This window comes from Prionailurus viverrinus, chromosome C1 (genome assembly GCF_022837055.1).
Source record: "Prionailurus viverrinus isolate Anna chromosome C1, UM_Priviv_1.0, whole genome shotgun sequence".
NCBI lineage: Eukaryota > Metazoa > Chordata > Mammalia > Carnivora > Felidae > Prionailurus > Prionailurus viverrinus.
The window spans coordinates 211,737,388-211,753,137 of NC_062568.1; the positions used below are offsets into that span (position 1 = coordinate 211,737,388).

The following is a 15,750-nucleotide window of genomic DNA, read 5'->3' on the forward strand; positions in this document are numbered from 1 at the left end:
AGGGGTGGAATCCTGGACCCCTGCCCAGTGCATTGCCACCGACTTGGTAACACAAGGGGGCTTCTCCGACCGCCGCCCCCCAAAGCCTTGCTGTCTGTGCTTACAGGGTCCTGGGGCAGCAAGGGGGGCGAGAGCAATGTTCACAGCTGCATGATTTGTGCGAGCCTCAAAGAAGAAAGAAGCCAAGCTCCCGTTAACCAGCCAATGGACAAACCGACAGGGGTACGTCCGCAAACGGAATGCCACTCAGAAAGAACACAGAGAACAAAGAGCCACGCTCCAACCCACAGAATCCTCACAGACATGAGGCCGAGTGAAGAAAGCATGTGCGCGATGGCACGTGGTAGGTTTCCACGTTTGAAATGCCCGAACAGGCAAATCCACAGACACCAAAATCAGATCAGTGGTCGCGTGAGTCTGAAGGTAGAAATGGGGATTGGCTGTGAACAGAACCGGGGATCCCATCGGGGGCGACAGACGCGTTTGCACACACGGCAAATTTACTAAAACTCATCGGATCGTACACTCAAAATGGGGGAATGTTACGGGATATAAATTATACTCCAATAAATAAACATGCGCACACACGCACACACGCGGCAGACAATCCTTCTGCCCAGACTTATGTCATGTGAACCCAACCTCCTCAGTGTGGCCATTCATTCATTTCCGCGGTGTAATTTCACAAGAGCTCTCAAGAGGGGCCTCCGTGGAGTTGCTGACATATTTTTTTTTAATTATTAAGTAGGCTGAATAACAGTATCTGTGTCACAGACATGTTTTCACCCCTTTGTGACATTTCGTCAATTCTTTGCTACAAAACAGTCCCTCATTTAGACTATAAAACTTCTACCTAAAAGTCTGGTTGCCGGAAGGACGTGTGATTCTGACATCAGCTGGGCACAAGGACCTGACGCCACAGCAGGTGGGCCCCTCCAGTTCTGTTTGTTGTGTGTTTGTTTTGGATTTTGTTTTTGTTTTTCCCAAAGGGGCACTGTGTAACATAACCGAAAGAATGAGAGGTAGATTTTATTCAAAACGTGGGAGCCGTACGGGGCAATGGTAAGAACACGAATAGACCTGGGAGTCCATGAAACCTGGGTTCGAGTCTCAGCTCTCAGGGCGCCTGGCTGGCTCAGTCAGTTGAGCGTCCAACCCTAGATTTTGGCCTGCATCATGATCTCACGGTTCGTGAGTTCAAGCCCCACATCGGGCTCTGTGCTGACAATGTAAAGCCTGCTTGGGATTCTCTCTCTCTCCCCCTCTCTGCCCCTCCCCAGCTCGCTCGCTCTTTCTTTCAAAAGGAAATAAATAAACTTAAAAAAAAAATCAGAGCTCTCTTGCTAGCTAGCTGTGTGACCTTAGGCAAATCACTTAACCTCTCTGAGCTTCAGTTTCCTCCTTTGTAAGGGAAGAGCAACCATGCCCACGCTGCAGGGTCATCATGAGGATCCTGAGGACGGGCCAAGAGGATGGGGGTTGGCTGGGTCACCTAGCACAAAGCTTGGCTTGTGACAAGATCAGGAACTGCGGTGGCCTGGCGCCTCCTAGCTAAACCTGAATGGATGGAAAGAGAAGCCGCGGGTCCAGCCCATGGGGTCACAGAAGCTCACGACCAAATCCAACGTAGAGCCTTTGGAATGACTCAAAGCTCCCCATTCAACAAGCATTTACAGAATGCACGTCCTCGTGCGTGCACACACACACACACACGCACACACACACGTGTGCGCACTCATTCATGCTTGTACACGTGCGCCCATGCACACACAACACACTACAGTGCTTTTCTCATAAAGACCAAAAGGAAACGCAAACAAGCAAAGCCACAGACCATTGCCTTCACCAACTTGAGGCTCACGTCTTGCTGATCTGGAAAACAACTGTGTCCGTCCGCGTTTGACTCCAAATCCTCGGAGCATGGTCTTGGAGCCACCCTACGTGCCAGGGCTGGAAAGTGGGACTGTCCCCAAAAAGGCTGCTCTATTTTCAGAGCTGACCTGATTTATATAAGGATCTGGATGGGTCTTCTTGTCCAATAATTATGCACCAGGTCATTTATGACTGTCACTGATGATGGATCTCATCACATTAGCCACACCGCACATTCACATGCTGCTCTATTTTGCATTCTAAAGAATGTGGCAGAACAACATGGCCACTTTCATAAAGTATTGTTTTTGCCCCTTGCCCCACTTCCACAGGACCCGACCGTCGTTCATTGCAAACACATGGTGCCTACCCGTTACACCTACCCCCCAAACAATCAGATGCCAATCTCTGGCAGATAAGTAGAGGCTATTCGTTCCTTAATTAAGTTTTTATTTTAAGTTAATCGTAGATTTTCACAAGCACTGTACTATGTAATACGGACAGATCCTGCAGCCCTTACCCGGCTTCCCCAGCAGCAACATCTTACAAAATCAGGGCACAAAGATATAAGCAAGATATTGGCATCGCTGCGACCAAGAGGGTTGCAACGATCCCTCGTGCTGCCCTGGTGGAGCCACATTATCTTCCCTCCGACTCCCTGCCCTCTCTCACGCCCTGGCAATGACCACCCTGTTCATTTCACCCTTTGAAGGATGCTGTGGAGCCGCCATATTGCTTGTGGGGCTTCTAGACTGGCTTGTTCACTTAGCGTCCTTCCCGGATGGTCGTGCAGGTTGTTGGCTGTATCGGGAGTTCTTTCATTGTGATTGTTGGGCACTATTCCACGGTGTCAACATACCCCAGTTTGCTAAGCCATTCGCCCCACTGAAGGGCATCTGGATCGTTTCCAGTTTGAGGCTCTGACAAATAGAGCTGCCGTATAACGTGTGTGCCGATCTTCAGGGGAACACGTCTGCATTTCTCTGGCGTGAATGCCCAGGAGCGAAAACCTCAACCGCATGGCAACTCCATGTTCAGCGTTGTCAGAAACTGTCAAATTGCCTTCTAGAGCAGCTGTCACCATTGTGCCTTCCCGCCGGCGGTGTGGGAGGGACTCAGTTTCTCTACGTCCCTGCCAGCGTCCCATTGCCAGGAGTTTTTGTTTCAGCCATTCTCACAGATGAGAAGTGACATTGAACGTCTCTCCCCATGCTTTTCGACTAACTGGTACTCCCGTTTGGAGAGGCTTTCACCTGCTTCTAATTGGATTGTTCAACTTTTTCACTGCTGCGTTTTGAGAGGGGTTTATGTTTTCAGACACTAGCCCTTTGTCAGGTATGCGGTTTGCGAACATTCTCTCCCACTCTGCGATGTGTCTTTCCACCCTCGTAGGAGAGTCTTTCACAGAGAAAATTATAAACCCTTGATGAGATCCAATGTATTAGTTTTTTTTTTTCCCTTTTATGGATTATGATTTTGGTGGCAAGTCTGAGAGCTTTCTGCCTAGTCTCACATCTTGAATAATTTCTGGGTTTTTTTCCTAAAAGCTTTTCCAGTTTTACATTTTACATGTAATTATGTAACCCATTTCGAGTTAATTTTGCATTAGATAGGAGACCTAATATCAAGGTTCTTGTTTGTTTGTTTGCTCTTGGCTATGAATGTCCTACTGTTCCAGTACAATTAGTTGGAAAATGCTATCTCTCCTCTACTGAATTAGCACCTTTATCAAAAATCAGCTGGGCATATTTGTGGGAATCTATCTGTGGAAAAATCTATATATCTGTTCCTCCATTAAGACACACAGTCTTGATTATGGCAGCTACATAATAAGCCTTGTAATCACACTGATTCCTCTCACTTTATTATTCTTTTTCAAAGCTGTTTTAGGTATTGCTAGTTCCCCTCCCTTCACATATGCATTTTAGAAGAATCTCATCTACGCGTGCAAATGTTTTTGCTGGACGTTGATAAGAATTATGTTAACCTTCTATATCAGTTTGAGAAGTGACTTCCTTCCTTGAGTCTCTCTGTCCATGAACATGGTATGGCTTTCCATTATTTAGATTCTTCTTTGATTTCTTCCATCAGCACCACATAGGCCTGGGCACGCGAGTCATGAGCATAACACGATTCGTTAGGTCTACACTGAAATGTCTCGTTTTGGGGAGTGACTGTAAATGCCACTGCATTTCTTATTTCAGGGTCCAGGTGTTTGTTACTAATAGATGGGAATGCGATTCATTTCTCTTGTGTCCTCCAACCTTGCTGAAATCATTCATTAGCTCTAGAAGGTTTTTTTTTAATAGATTACATGAGACTTGCTGTGTGGACAATCACATCATCTGCAAATAGGGACAGTTCTATTTCTCCCTTTCTGTATGTCTTTTCTTGCCTTTTCATCCTCTGTCCCCTCTGGCTAGAACTTCCAGCACTGTGCTGAATGAGAGTGAGTGAGAGCAGACATCCCTGGCTTATTCCTGATCTCCAGGAGAAAAGCTTCCAGTTTCGTAGCATTAGGTGTGAAGTTAGCTGTGGAGAACTGTGGAGAAAGTGAGCCTCTGTTCCTACACCTCTGGCAGTTCTCATGGACAGATGCTGAATTCATCACATGCAGAGGCTCATATGGTGTTTCTGCTTCAGTCTTTCATTTGACAGATTGCCTTGACCGACTTTCAAATGTGGAGCCATTTCTGTACCCCTAGAATAAACCCCACATGGTATATGCTTCTTTCCACATACGGTGAAACATGGTTTGCTAATATCTCGTTAAGGATTTTTTTTTTTTATCAGCAGCCAGGTTCTCATGAGGCACGGTCCACCCTTTCTTATTAGACGCCTAACCCTGTGAACACAGCAAGCATCCTTCTGCGGGAGGAGTTTTGTTTTAAGAACTGGTCTTTTCACCTGGAGTTGGAGCTCCCGGTGTAAGTGTTTTTTTTAAGGTTATTTTTTTTTAAATTTATTTTGAGAGAGAGCATGAGTTGGGGAGGGGCAGAGAGAGAGAGAGAGAGAGAGAGAGAGAGAGAGAGAGAATCCCAAGCAGGCACTGAGCCGTCAGGGCAGAGCTCAATGTGGGGCTTGAACCCATGAACTGTGAGATCATGAACTGAGCCAAAATCAAGAGTCGGGCACTCAACTGACTGACCCAGCCAGGCCCTCTATAAGTGCATTGATGTCCACTGGTCTCCAAAGTGCCCAACACACACACACACACACACACACACACACACACACACACACACCACACACACACACCTTTATCTGGAATAATATTCCTAAACGTCTTCATTAGAACCAGACCTTGGCAATTCACCATTTGTCCTCCTCTCACGAGGCCCGAGGTGGCACAGACTCTCAGGATCACATAGGTGATAAGCGCTAAGTTCAGGGGAGAGAATGAAGGCCTGCCCTTGGGTCAGGTCTGGTGCGCACGCGGCCGGAGAAGCCCCGGGGATGTCTGTCACCACCGGGTGTGTTCCTTCGGGAGCCGATGGTACATTCCAGCCGCTGCTGGCTCTGGGGCACCCTGGGGCACCACCCTGGAACTGTCCCTCTAGGGGGTCAGCTCTCCCTTCGGAAGGCGACCGGCCTTCTGTCTTATTCTCTCATTTGCTGTCTTAGCCCTCCGCTGGCTGTCCGCTGGCCTGTGACACCTCTGTTACTAGTCAGCAGGCTCCGTCACCCCCTCTTAAGTCCCCAAAAGCACTTCCTTACAACCCAGTATGGGAATGGCTCCAGAAGGTGTGAACCGCCTACCTGCAGGCCAGCTGTGTCTCACTTGGGCCCGAAGGCCGTTAGCTGTTGCCTCAGCCGTCGCTCAGTGCTCTACCTGCATCACTGGCCTGACCAGGCACAGAGGATGTGGCACGCACAGCAATTGTCCACTGCTGGCCAGCCTGACCTTCCTCGGAGCTCATACTAACGAGTGACGGCACCGAAGTCCCACATTGGTTGGGGGGAGGGGTGGCAGGCTCTGAAACATCTCCTTTTGTCACTTCTGAGTCTCCACAGGACACTGTCCAGTATGACAACCCACAGCCCCCTGAGGCTCCCGAGTCCCAGCCGTGGCCCGTATTCTCTTCCTACCGGACGGTGCTGATCTCTGCTCTGGCGACACTATTTCTACCCCGACACGTATGCCCCCCCATTACTGGAGTGTGGGGTCTTCGAGGGCAGAAACCTTCTTATTTTGGAGTCTGCACGGCACCAGCCCCCAGGCACGCGGGAATCAGGAGCGGACTACAGGTGTGGATGAAATGAATACGAGATCGGGGATCGGGGTGTCATCTCTCGGGTGCACAGACATTTAAGGCGGACGTGTCGGATTAACTAAGAGTCGCCAGGCCGCCCGTGCCACTCCGTGACTCATTTTATGACCGCGTATTTGCAGCTTTGGACCCCCTGTGCCCATTTTGCCCACCCCCACCCCACACTCCAGCAACCACCAGTGGGGGGAAAGAAATTCTGTAAGTGAGCGAAGGGCTGGACGCCGATTCGACTTACAAACACCGGATCATCCAGCTGGGCACCTGAAACTAAGATAACGTAGGTCAGTTTTGCCCCAACGTTTTGAGAAAAGGAACACGTGCTATCTGGTCCGGCACAAATTCTGCAGCTCACCGTTGGGACAGGAGCACAGGGGCCAGAGGTGTGTGTGCACCACGACCGCTCCTCAACATCTACCTACCCGCCCACCTGTGGACTCACAGACTGACCAGAACCTTCTCTTTCAAAGGAGCTGCCTCCGTCAGCTCCACGTTTTCCTAGTCCCGCGCATGAACCCACTTTCCCGTCCCCGAAAAAGCCAAAGGGAGGGGAGAACGGAGTCCAGTTGTGAGGCCAATAGTTTGCATTTGACCCCAAGCCCACCCTCACCCCACATCTCCCCAACCTCCCTCGGTGGTACCTTCCCCCTCGACCCCACCGCCACCCCTGTGCCACCTGCCTTCATGTTTCCTTCCCATCTACAGCCACTCCTCCTCCCAGACACTTAGATATCGGATACTGTCACTCCTAGCAAACCCGTGATGACTGATAGGGCTCAATAAGGATTGCTTTTTTCCCAAACATGTCTGCATTCCAATTGTGACTAAATCTCACAGCAAAGAAAAGAATCTCTAATGGCGGAAATGTGAGCTCCAGGAAGTAGGGTGGAAGAAATGGTGTACCTCTTTGGGGCAGGACAGGGCCTACACCTGAGGCAGGTCCGGCTGGGAATTCCTTTCCTATGCCTCAGAGTTAAGGACGAGTAACCACAGGGCAAGACTTGACGAAGCAAGGGCACGGTGCCAGACGGACACGTTTACTCAGGCGCAGACGTCTCCTGAGCTATTGCTGTGTGCCACGCACTCTTCTCAGGAGGCAGTAAAGGACGAGGCTCAGTCCCTGCCCTCGTGAGCCCACAGTCCAGAGACCAGGGCTGCTCTTCCGGGCAGAGCAGGAAGCCCGAGCACCGGTTTCCAGGGGACACACCCCCTTAGTCTCCAAGGTCCCTGCGCTTCGCTTTCCAGAAGCCCCTGAGGTCACGCACAGGCCCAAGCACTGACTCCCCCGGGAGGGCCGGCAACAAGACTTCAACAGCCACATGGGCCAGGCAACTGTCCACACGGGGTGGGAACAGAGGGAGGGCAGAGGGGCAGTGGGTCCTGCCACACCAGTGCTCCCTGGCTGGCCACAAAGAAGTGCAGCAAAGGGCAGACGTCCGAGCGAGCGGACAGCACAAGCATGGTGGACGACAGGCTGGGAGGGCAGAAGCAGGGATGGACCCAGCACGGCTGCCACCAACCTTTCCTGGGGGGTGGGGGGTGGGGGCGGGGAACAAAGTGACACCCTCTGCAGAGTGTAGGCAGGGGACACAAATGCAAATACTAGCCCAGCACCCCCTCCCCGGGTCCCCTTGGTCCAGTGGCAGGACCCTGCCCTTTGCCAACACGGGACTCCCACCCAACCTGCCACCCCTGTTCTGGGCTCGCCTTCAGTGCCGGAGAGGCTCACAGTGATGAGGATCCCCTCCCCCCATAGAGCAATGTTGGGCGTCTGGCTCCTCAGTCTCCCGGAGCCCTGGCCAGAGAGAGAAGACAAGACCCAGCAACCCAGCACAGCTCACCGGGCCGGTCCAGGGGCTGCTGGGACACGATCAGGCAGCTGGCCCCAATCCTGCACCCTCCTCTGGAAGGGGCTTGGGGGGCCTGGCGGTGAAGAAATACCCCACTGTTCCTCGCCGATTGCCGAAGCGCAGAGTGCTGGCCCAAGTGGGGGGCTGGGGCAGCCAGGCCTCCTGCAGGCGATCACATCCGATCCCGCCCTGACATGGCAGGAGAACCGGGCAGCCCGGTCCCCCAACCCCAGGGCCCCCGAAACTCTGACAGGGGCAGGCTACAGCCTCTGACTTTCTATTAACTGAGACTTAATCTGAGTTACGTAACTGCCGGTCCCCACTCGGGCGGCCTCATGACTCACCGACTCCTTTGAATTCCTGGAAGGGGGTCTTAGAGAAGGGGAGTCAGTGGGCCCCATGGCTGGTCTGCTCCAGCTCCAGCAAGGCCCAGCTCCTGCCTCCCCCTCGTGTCTGACCGGCATCGGGCAGGAGAAACCCTCTCGAGCCAGACTTCAAACATGAAAATCTAGATCAAGGATATATTTGGCTTTCCAAGCTAATCTGTACATCAATTTGGTCTCTACTGACTTGTAGCCCTTTGAAGAAAACTTGGCAACTACTCATATGGAAAGCAGAGGACTCTTACGTAACCCCAGACAGGAGCCCCGGGGCTCTGGAAGGCTCGGGAGTCATGGGTGGGTCGGGGTTTGCTGGTTATTCACTTCATCAAGACCCAGGGTGCAGCTTTTATCCACAGGGCTGCGCAGGGTAGTCTGGGCACAAAAAGCCCAGGGAAGTGAAGTGAAACGTCTTGTGCCAGACATGTTGGTGGTGCCCAGGCCAGCGGGCTGGGGGACGGCAAGGCCAGGCTGGGCTGCCGCAGATCCCACGGACAGCTGAGCCACCCCGGCCAAGAGGACGCAGGACGCAGTGGGGAAGCAGGCTAGTCCCTCTCCGGAGACACGGAGACAGGCGTCTCGGGGAGGCGTGGAGCTGTCTCCACTGGCTTGCCCTGCTCCCTGCTTATCGCCCTCTTGGATGCACGGAAGAAAAGGAAGCAGGTGATTACAATAAATCAACAGAAAGGACAGACTGGGAAGAGCCCGCCAGCCCCTCCTCCGCTTGGCAGGTGGATCCCCTGGGTGGGCGTGGCATGAGGGGAGGGGGACGCGCCCCCGGGGTGGAGAGATTCGAGCTGCCTCCCAGAATGGCCATTTATTCCAGCATCCCAGCCGCGAACGCGCGATGGATTCCGGCTGCGACCAATTTGGTGTCAGCAGCTGGAAATGGGCACGAGCCAGGCTTCACCGGGAGGGCGACGCCTGTGGACAGAGCCTCTGACGCCGTCCGTCCTCCTAACGCCTCTGGCCAGTCCCCAGCTGCCGGAGGACTTTCGAGGTGGGGACGGTGAGGGGCAAACCGCTGGGTCCACGTGCTGGGCCCGAACGTGGTGCCGCGTGTGTGGCCAGCACTCGGGGGGGCTGAAAAGCACCCCGTGAAAACCAACCGTCACATCGCTTTGTCCCACGCCCACCCCCACGCAGACACACAGGCACCCGGGGCCTTGTGGTGGAAGGACAGACAGAGCGGCCCCCCGGGAGCACAGCCTGGGAAGGACACCTGGCCGATGTCCTGTATGCTCCCAGCCCCTGAGGAAAGCTGCAGCACGGTGGCCTGCAGCCTCCGAGGCCACTTGCAAGGAGGCAGCCGAACTCTGCTGCGTGCTTACTCAGCACCCCTCCGAGCCGGGATCCACGCTCCTTACTGTCAGAGCTCCGACCCAGCCGGTCAAGCTACGGGCTGCCTTCGACAGACACCTTGATCCGTGCTTGCAGCTCTGAGACCACCACCACCACCACGCAGGCACAGCAACGGCTCCATCCGACTCCGTCCGTTTCCGCCTCGTGAGAGGAAAAGGCTGCTTGCACAGCTCTGGCCGAACACAGAAGCCAGACACCGAGCCCAGACTTCGTCTCGGGAGCCCGAGCAGAGAGCTTCTCGCTCAGGTGACGCCCGGAGCTGCTTTCTGCCACCTGGGCTCCGGGTTCAGCGTCTGCCTGACACAACCAGGTTCCAAGCCTGGCAGCAGGGGTGCCCTATGCTCGCCTAGGGAGCCACAGAGTGGCGTGTAAGCAGAGACGATGACCGGCTTTCTTCAAGGAAAAAGTGCATTTCCAGCTTTCAAGCAAGCGATCCTGGCTTTGTTACTGCGACCCTCGCCTGGTGCGACGCTAAAAGCACACAGACCCTCCTGGCCAGGCACCTCTCCTGGCCAGGGGGTGGCTCTCACAGACATGACAGAGCCCTCTCCGGTCAGCCTCCAAGACAGGTGACAGGCTGTCCTTAGAGGCACCCTTACAGAAAATCTTTTGTGCTAACACTGAAGGAAAAACAAAAAACAACAACAAAAGGTCAAACTTCAAAATCACCAACAGAACTATTTCCTACAGCAAAATCCCAAGGAGATCTCACTTGGGGATGCTTTAGAGGAACTGCTTTAGTGAATTCTGAACCACAGCAGCTCAAATAACTTGCCAGCAGTCGGTCAGAAATGAAGCACCAGACAGGAGCTTGGGAAGCATCTGGGAGCAGGAGGTGAGCCCAGAGCCGGGGCTGGGACCCTCTGCTCTTTCCCGAGGCCTTGCGGGGCTGGCTGAGACCTGAGAGGCAGATGGCAGGGCACCTGGAGGGGGTCACCCGGCAACGCTGCCCTCGATCCATTTTGTTCTGCGTCCCAGAACAGGGAGCCTAAACCTTATCTAGTCCAAGCACACGGTATCGATTCAGGCCAGGCCAATACCCCAACAGGATTCGCTTCACCGTTAACCTTTTAAAGCCCACACTAGCCAACCAGCCACCGTGAAAAAGGAGTGCCGCTTTCCAGAAAAAAAAAAAAAAAAAAGCGGATAATAACATTTGACAATTTTCTCTAGATGTTCTAAACAGTGCTTACCCCCGGGGTGCGGGTTTGTCTCTCATAAATCAAAGGTTAGCTAGACAACGCTCGGCGCGCTCGACAGAGGACACTCTTCCGATTTCTCAAAATCAGGTCGCGCACTTGGGTCTCGCTTCGGCTCACTCCCCCCCAGCTTCGAGTGGGGCGGCGGTGTGGGGGCGGCTCCGGCAGTAGTCCCAGCACCTACCGGCCCTTTCCTCCCCAGCGCGGGAGCGCAGTGCATCCCAGGTGGACAAACTCCAGAACCGCACGCGCTTTCTCCGCCTCCGCCTACGTCCTCCCTGCTTTCGGTAGTGGCAACCTCGGGACCCAAACGCACCGGCTCGGCGAAGCCCCCTGGCAGTGCGGGCGGACGGTTCGGGTGGCGGCTCTGCGGGACCAACGAGACAACCGTGCACTCCTGGGCCCTAGGCCGCCCGAGGCACGGGCCGAATGGCTGAGCGCCACGACAAGCGGGCAAAGTTTGCCCAAAAGGGTCTTCCTGAGTACCCCTGCCGCGAGTTCCCGGCTCTGGACCCCTGGTGCCACCTGGCCCTGGAGTCCCGACCTAGACAAGCCCCCGGGCGCTCTCCGAGGGTGTCTGCGTGGGGGGGGAGGGGGCTGCCCGCGCACCTCCCCCAGAGCCCCAGAGTCTCCCGCCCCAGCTGCCCGCCAGCTGTGTGCGCGCGCCCGTCAGGGCCCCGGAGGTCACCGGCAAACAGCTGGATCGGCCGCTGGGAGCCCGGGGAGGCCCCTGCTCAGCCCTGGGGCCCCGAGGAAGGGTAAGGGAGGGCGGAGTGGCTGTTTGATTTTGGTTTTCCTCCAACTCCGCCTGCCCAGCTCTCACCGGGAGCCGGGAGCCGGGAGAGCTCTGGCTTTCTCCGGCAGCCCCGGCACCCGCCCAGGGTCCACGGCCGGCCGGGGCCCCAAGGAGGAGGCGCGCCGGGGCGGCAGGCCAGGACACTGCGCTGCTGGCGCCGGGAGCCGCGGGCTCGACCGGCCGGCCCCGCTGCACGGGGAGCCGGGGCGGGCACCCCCTGGCCGGACCCGGACGCGCGCAGGCAGGGAGAGCCGGCCGCTCCCTGCGGGGGCCGCGGAGCTCCGGGCTCGGGACTGGCACCCGGACGCGGCTCCCGCGGCCGCCTCCGGCCGCTAGCGGGGAGCGGGGAGGGTCCCCTTTATTCGCAACGTTTGAGGAGAGCGCACGCTCCAGCCCAGCCCGGCACCCACGCACCCACGCAGCCAACACGCACCCCGGCGCCGGCCGGGTCGCTCACCTGAGTCCTAAAAGCTTGTTGAATCCACATGGTTCACGTTTCGGGCAGCGGAGCCTCAGACCTTGCTCGCCCCGGCCATCTCTGCGCGGCGCCCGCGCCCGCTCGCTTCCGTCCCGCGGCGCCGGTCTCCGGCTCTCGAGTCCGCCGCCGCCGCCCGGCCGCCGCCCGCCCGCCGGGCCGCGGGCGCAGAGCGAGTCAGAGCGCGCGCCGCGCGCGGGGCTCCATGCCGGCCGGCGCGCCGCCGCCGTTGGGGGCGCATGGCTCAGGCGGGGCGGCCCGCGCGGGGGCGCAACATCCTCGGGCCGGGGCGCGGGGGCTCGCCGCCCCTCCGGGGGCGAGCCGGCAGAGGGCGGCGGCGGAGGCGGGGGCGCCCACGGCCGGCCCGGGAGGGGCGCGCTCCGGCGCTGCGGCCGAGCAGCGCGGCGAGGGTCGGAGGAGAGACGCGGCTTCGCCCTCCGGGGGCGGTGGGGAGGGAGGCCGGGCGGCGCCGCGGCGCACGTGCGTGTCTCGTGGCGTGGCGCGGCTCTCGCCTCCGGTCCCAGCCCCGCGCCGAGGGGGCGGCGCGGTCCGGGGGTGAGGGCGGGCGGCGACGCGGAAGGACGCGGGTCGCTTCTGCGCGCCGCCAGGTCAGGGGGCTCCCGGCGGGGGCTGCGCCGCCGGCCGGCGCCGCTCTCAAGTTGGCCGGGGGGCTCCGTCTGAGCGCTCGCTCTGCAGACGGCCGCGGCGCCGAGAGGCCGGCAGGAGGCGGGGCGCGGGAGGCGCGCGGGGCGAGGGCGCCGTGCAGCGCGTGGGGCGTGGGGACGCGCGGCGGCCGGCGCCGCGCCGAGAGAGGCGCGCGGGGATCCCGGGGCCCCCGCCGCCCGCGCCCACCGCGCCCGCCGCAGAGCCGCCCGCGCCGCTTGGCCGCCTCCCTCCGCGCGTCTGCCTCTCCGCGCGTTCGCCCCCGCCTCCCCGAGCGGGTCCCAACTCCGCCCGCCCGGCCCGGCTCACGTCACCCGCCTTTCCCCGCCCCTCGAACTGGAGCCGGAGCCCCCTGCCCGGCGCCGGCTGCCGCTCGCGCCCGCCCCGCCTCGCCTCGCCCCGCGACGCGTCAGGCGGGGCCCCCGGCCGCCCCCCTGCCCAGCCCCTGCCGGGTCTCAGTCCCCACCTTGGGAGAGGCTCCGGAGAGGCCGCGGGCGCGGATTGGACCGCCGGGCGCCGCCGGATGGTGTTGCCACGGTAACCGGATGGCCTGCGAAGCGGTTCGAGGTTCCGACCCGTTTACGGGGGCGCCCAGGGGACCCGGAGAGCTCATTTGGGGAGGGGGCGTTCCCGCGTGAGGCCCTGGGGCGGGGGGCGCCTGGAGCGAGAGGCTGCGCAGAAAAGTTTCCTCCAGGCGGAGCTGCGCAAGAGGCGCCGCCAGAGTCTGCGAAGCAGAGGAGGGTTCCTCTTCCCGCCTCCCTGGCCCCCGCCTTGGGCCCCTGCGTTCCAGGTCAGCGCTTAGCGCCTTCTGTCCCAACCCAGCCCGGTCCCGAATTTCGACGCTCCCCCTAGCCCCCCGGGGCTGGGAGTCAGGCAGCTCGCCCGACTGCCGCCTCCGCTTGGCCAGGCCCTTGATCCGGAGGATTCGCTGAGAGTTCCGGGCCCTCGGCCTCCCAGGCTCGCCGCCACAGCCGGTAATCCGGTCCCTTCCCCATCCCAGGACTTCCCTTGTGCCTTCCGGGTGAGGCTGCGCTTGCAGGGCAGGGGCTGGAGGAGGAAAGGCTCTAGATGGGGGCTCTCTTCACCCAGAGAAGTGACCTACAGTGAACTGCCCCCCCCCCCCCCGGAGGCCGGACCTGCTGTGCTGACCAGGGAAACCACCCAGAGAGGCCCGCCGTCTACTCGGTGCCCTCCACGGAGGCACAGAGTTGGAGGCCTTAGAGACCACCGAGTGCCGCCCTTCTGCGGCAGACGTGGAAGCCGGGTCCAGGGAGTGGAAGGGAAGGTTAACTCACACCGGACCTGATCTGTGCAGGGGCCTCCCCTAGCTAAGCTCTGGAATCACCCCAGTCTTGTGAGATCAGCGGAGACTCCACTTGGCTGCTCGGGGCCTCCCTGGGAAGGGCAGTGAGTTGGTGGCGGGGCAGATCCAGGCCCAGCATGGATGGAACTTTGGACTCCCAGGTGCACCCTTCTTCCCTGGGCATCGTGGGAGTCTACTCCACCCAGACGGGAGGTCCAGGAAGATCCCAGAGGAGAAAGGCCAGAAGCAAGGAAGGATAGTGGCAAGAACCCAGATTTTGACATGGGCAGACCAGCCACTCCTGTTGCCTAACTGTGGGGTCATGGTGCCTTCTCTGGCCTCTCTGATCTTGTTTCCTCCTCTGCAAAATGGGTCTCATGTTCCCTTCCAGATTTTCATGGGGATTCAATGAGATGGCCTCACACTCTCACCGTCGCGATTGTGGTTCAGGGAAGCACCAGGCTGAGTCAGCACTGCACCTGCCTGGCCACTCCTGGGTGGTTTTCCCATGCAGCCTTCTCCCTGAGGGGTTTTGGGGGAACACGTCCCCACTAAGGGAGACAGGGAAGTATTGGAATAGCAGGCTGGGCCCAGAGATAGTCAGGGGAGAAGGGGGTGCCCACAGTGCTGCCACCTAGCGGGACAAAGTGGGGGTGCTGCAGGAGGGAGGCCCCTGGAGGAGCCAGGACAACCCTGGGCCAGGTGGGCTGTGGGTGGGGGGAGTCCCAACCTGCTCTGTTCCGGGGACCCCCTTCAGCGGCCACGTGCGAACTTGCCCACCTTGTCTCAGACGTTTATAAATGCACACACTGAAATGCAGAGGGTTTTTAGGAAGTCAATGATATTGCAACGTGTTACCCAAATATTAAAAACAAATATGGTACTTTAAGACATCAGAAGTCTCGGTCGTGGGATGGGGGAATGACTGCCTGCAGTTCCCTGTTTGGCCCCAGTTCAGGGACCTCCTGCCACTGTGGCCTGTTGCCTACACGTGTGATGGACGGAAATGCTGGATTTCAGTGGGAATTGGCAAGAATAAAGATGTCATTTTTCCTCACCCAAGTATAGAGACCCCTTGGACTCTACCCACCATACCCTGGGGGTCCCCAGCCCTCAGATACGAGCCCAAGGACCAAGGATTGTAGAGAGGAGTGTGTCCTGAAAAAAAAAACAGGGCAGAGGCTGGCAGGAGTCTCGGGGACATATCAGACTCTACGCGACACAAGTGAGCACAGGCCTCTCGAATCTTTGGGGGAGGGAGGCCGCCCTCCACCCCCCTCCCCCACCCCGGGCTGGAGCATCTCCGTAAGGACGAGGGCATACCAGTTTCTTTTTTCCTTTGGGGCACCGGTCACACCAGCACAACTCCCGCCAAAGAGAGCACCCACCTGGTACTCTGTTTGTGTTTATTTTTTTCTCTTGATGAAAACATTGCCATTTCTTCCATGCTGTAAAATAATAAAGCCAAGACTTCTATTTCACCATTAATGCAACCGATTTTCCTGTACTTTAACGGCTTCTCACATTTTCTGACCCTTTCATTTTCCTCGCTTGGGAATTGGGGAGGTGTGGGTGTATGTCA

General features: G+C 57.8%; 1 protein-coding gene across 3 annotated transcripts in view; it reads right to left on the reverse strand.

The window, feature by feature from the left end:
* Positions 1–13,634, reverse strand: part of AJAP1 (adherens junctions associated protein 1) — a 124,349-nt gene extending 110,715 nt beyond the window's left edge. For 2 of the 3 annotated variants that reach the window (XM_047871398.1, XM_047871400.1), the window contains exon 1: positions 12,185–12,315. The gene's annotated coding sequence lies outside the window, so the exon portion shown is untranslated. Of the gene's footprint in view, positions 1–12,184; positions 12,316–13,331 lie in introns of those variants that run through there. The other variant, XM_047871399.1, reaches the window with a different exon arrangement.
* Positions 13,635–15,750: the final 2,116 nt, after the last annotated feature.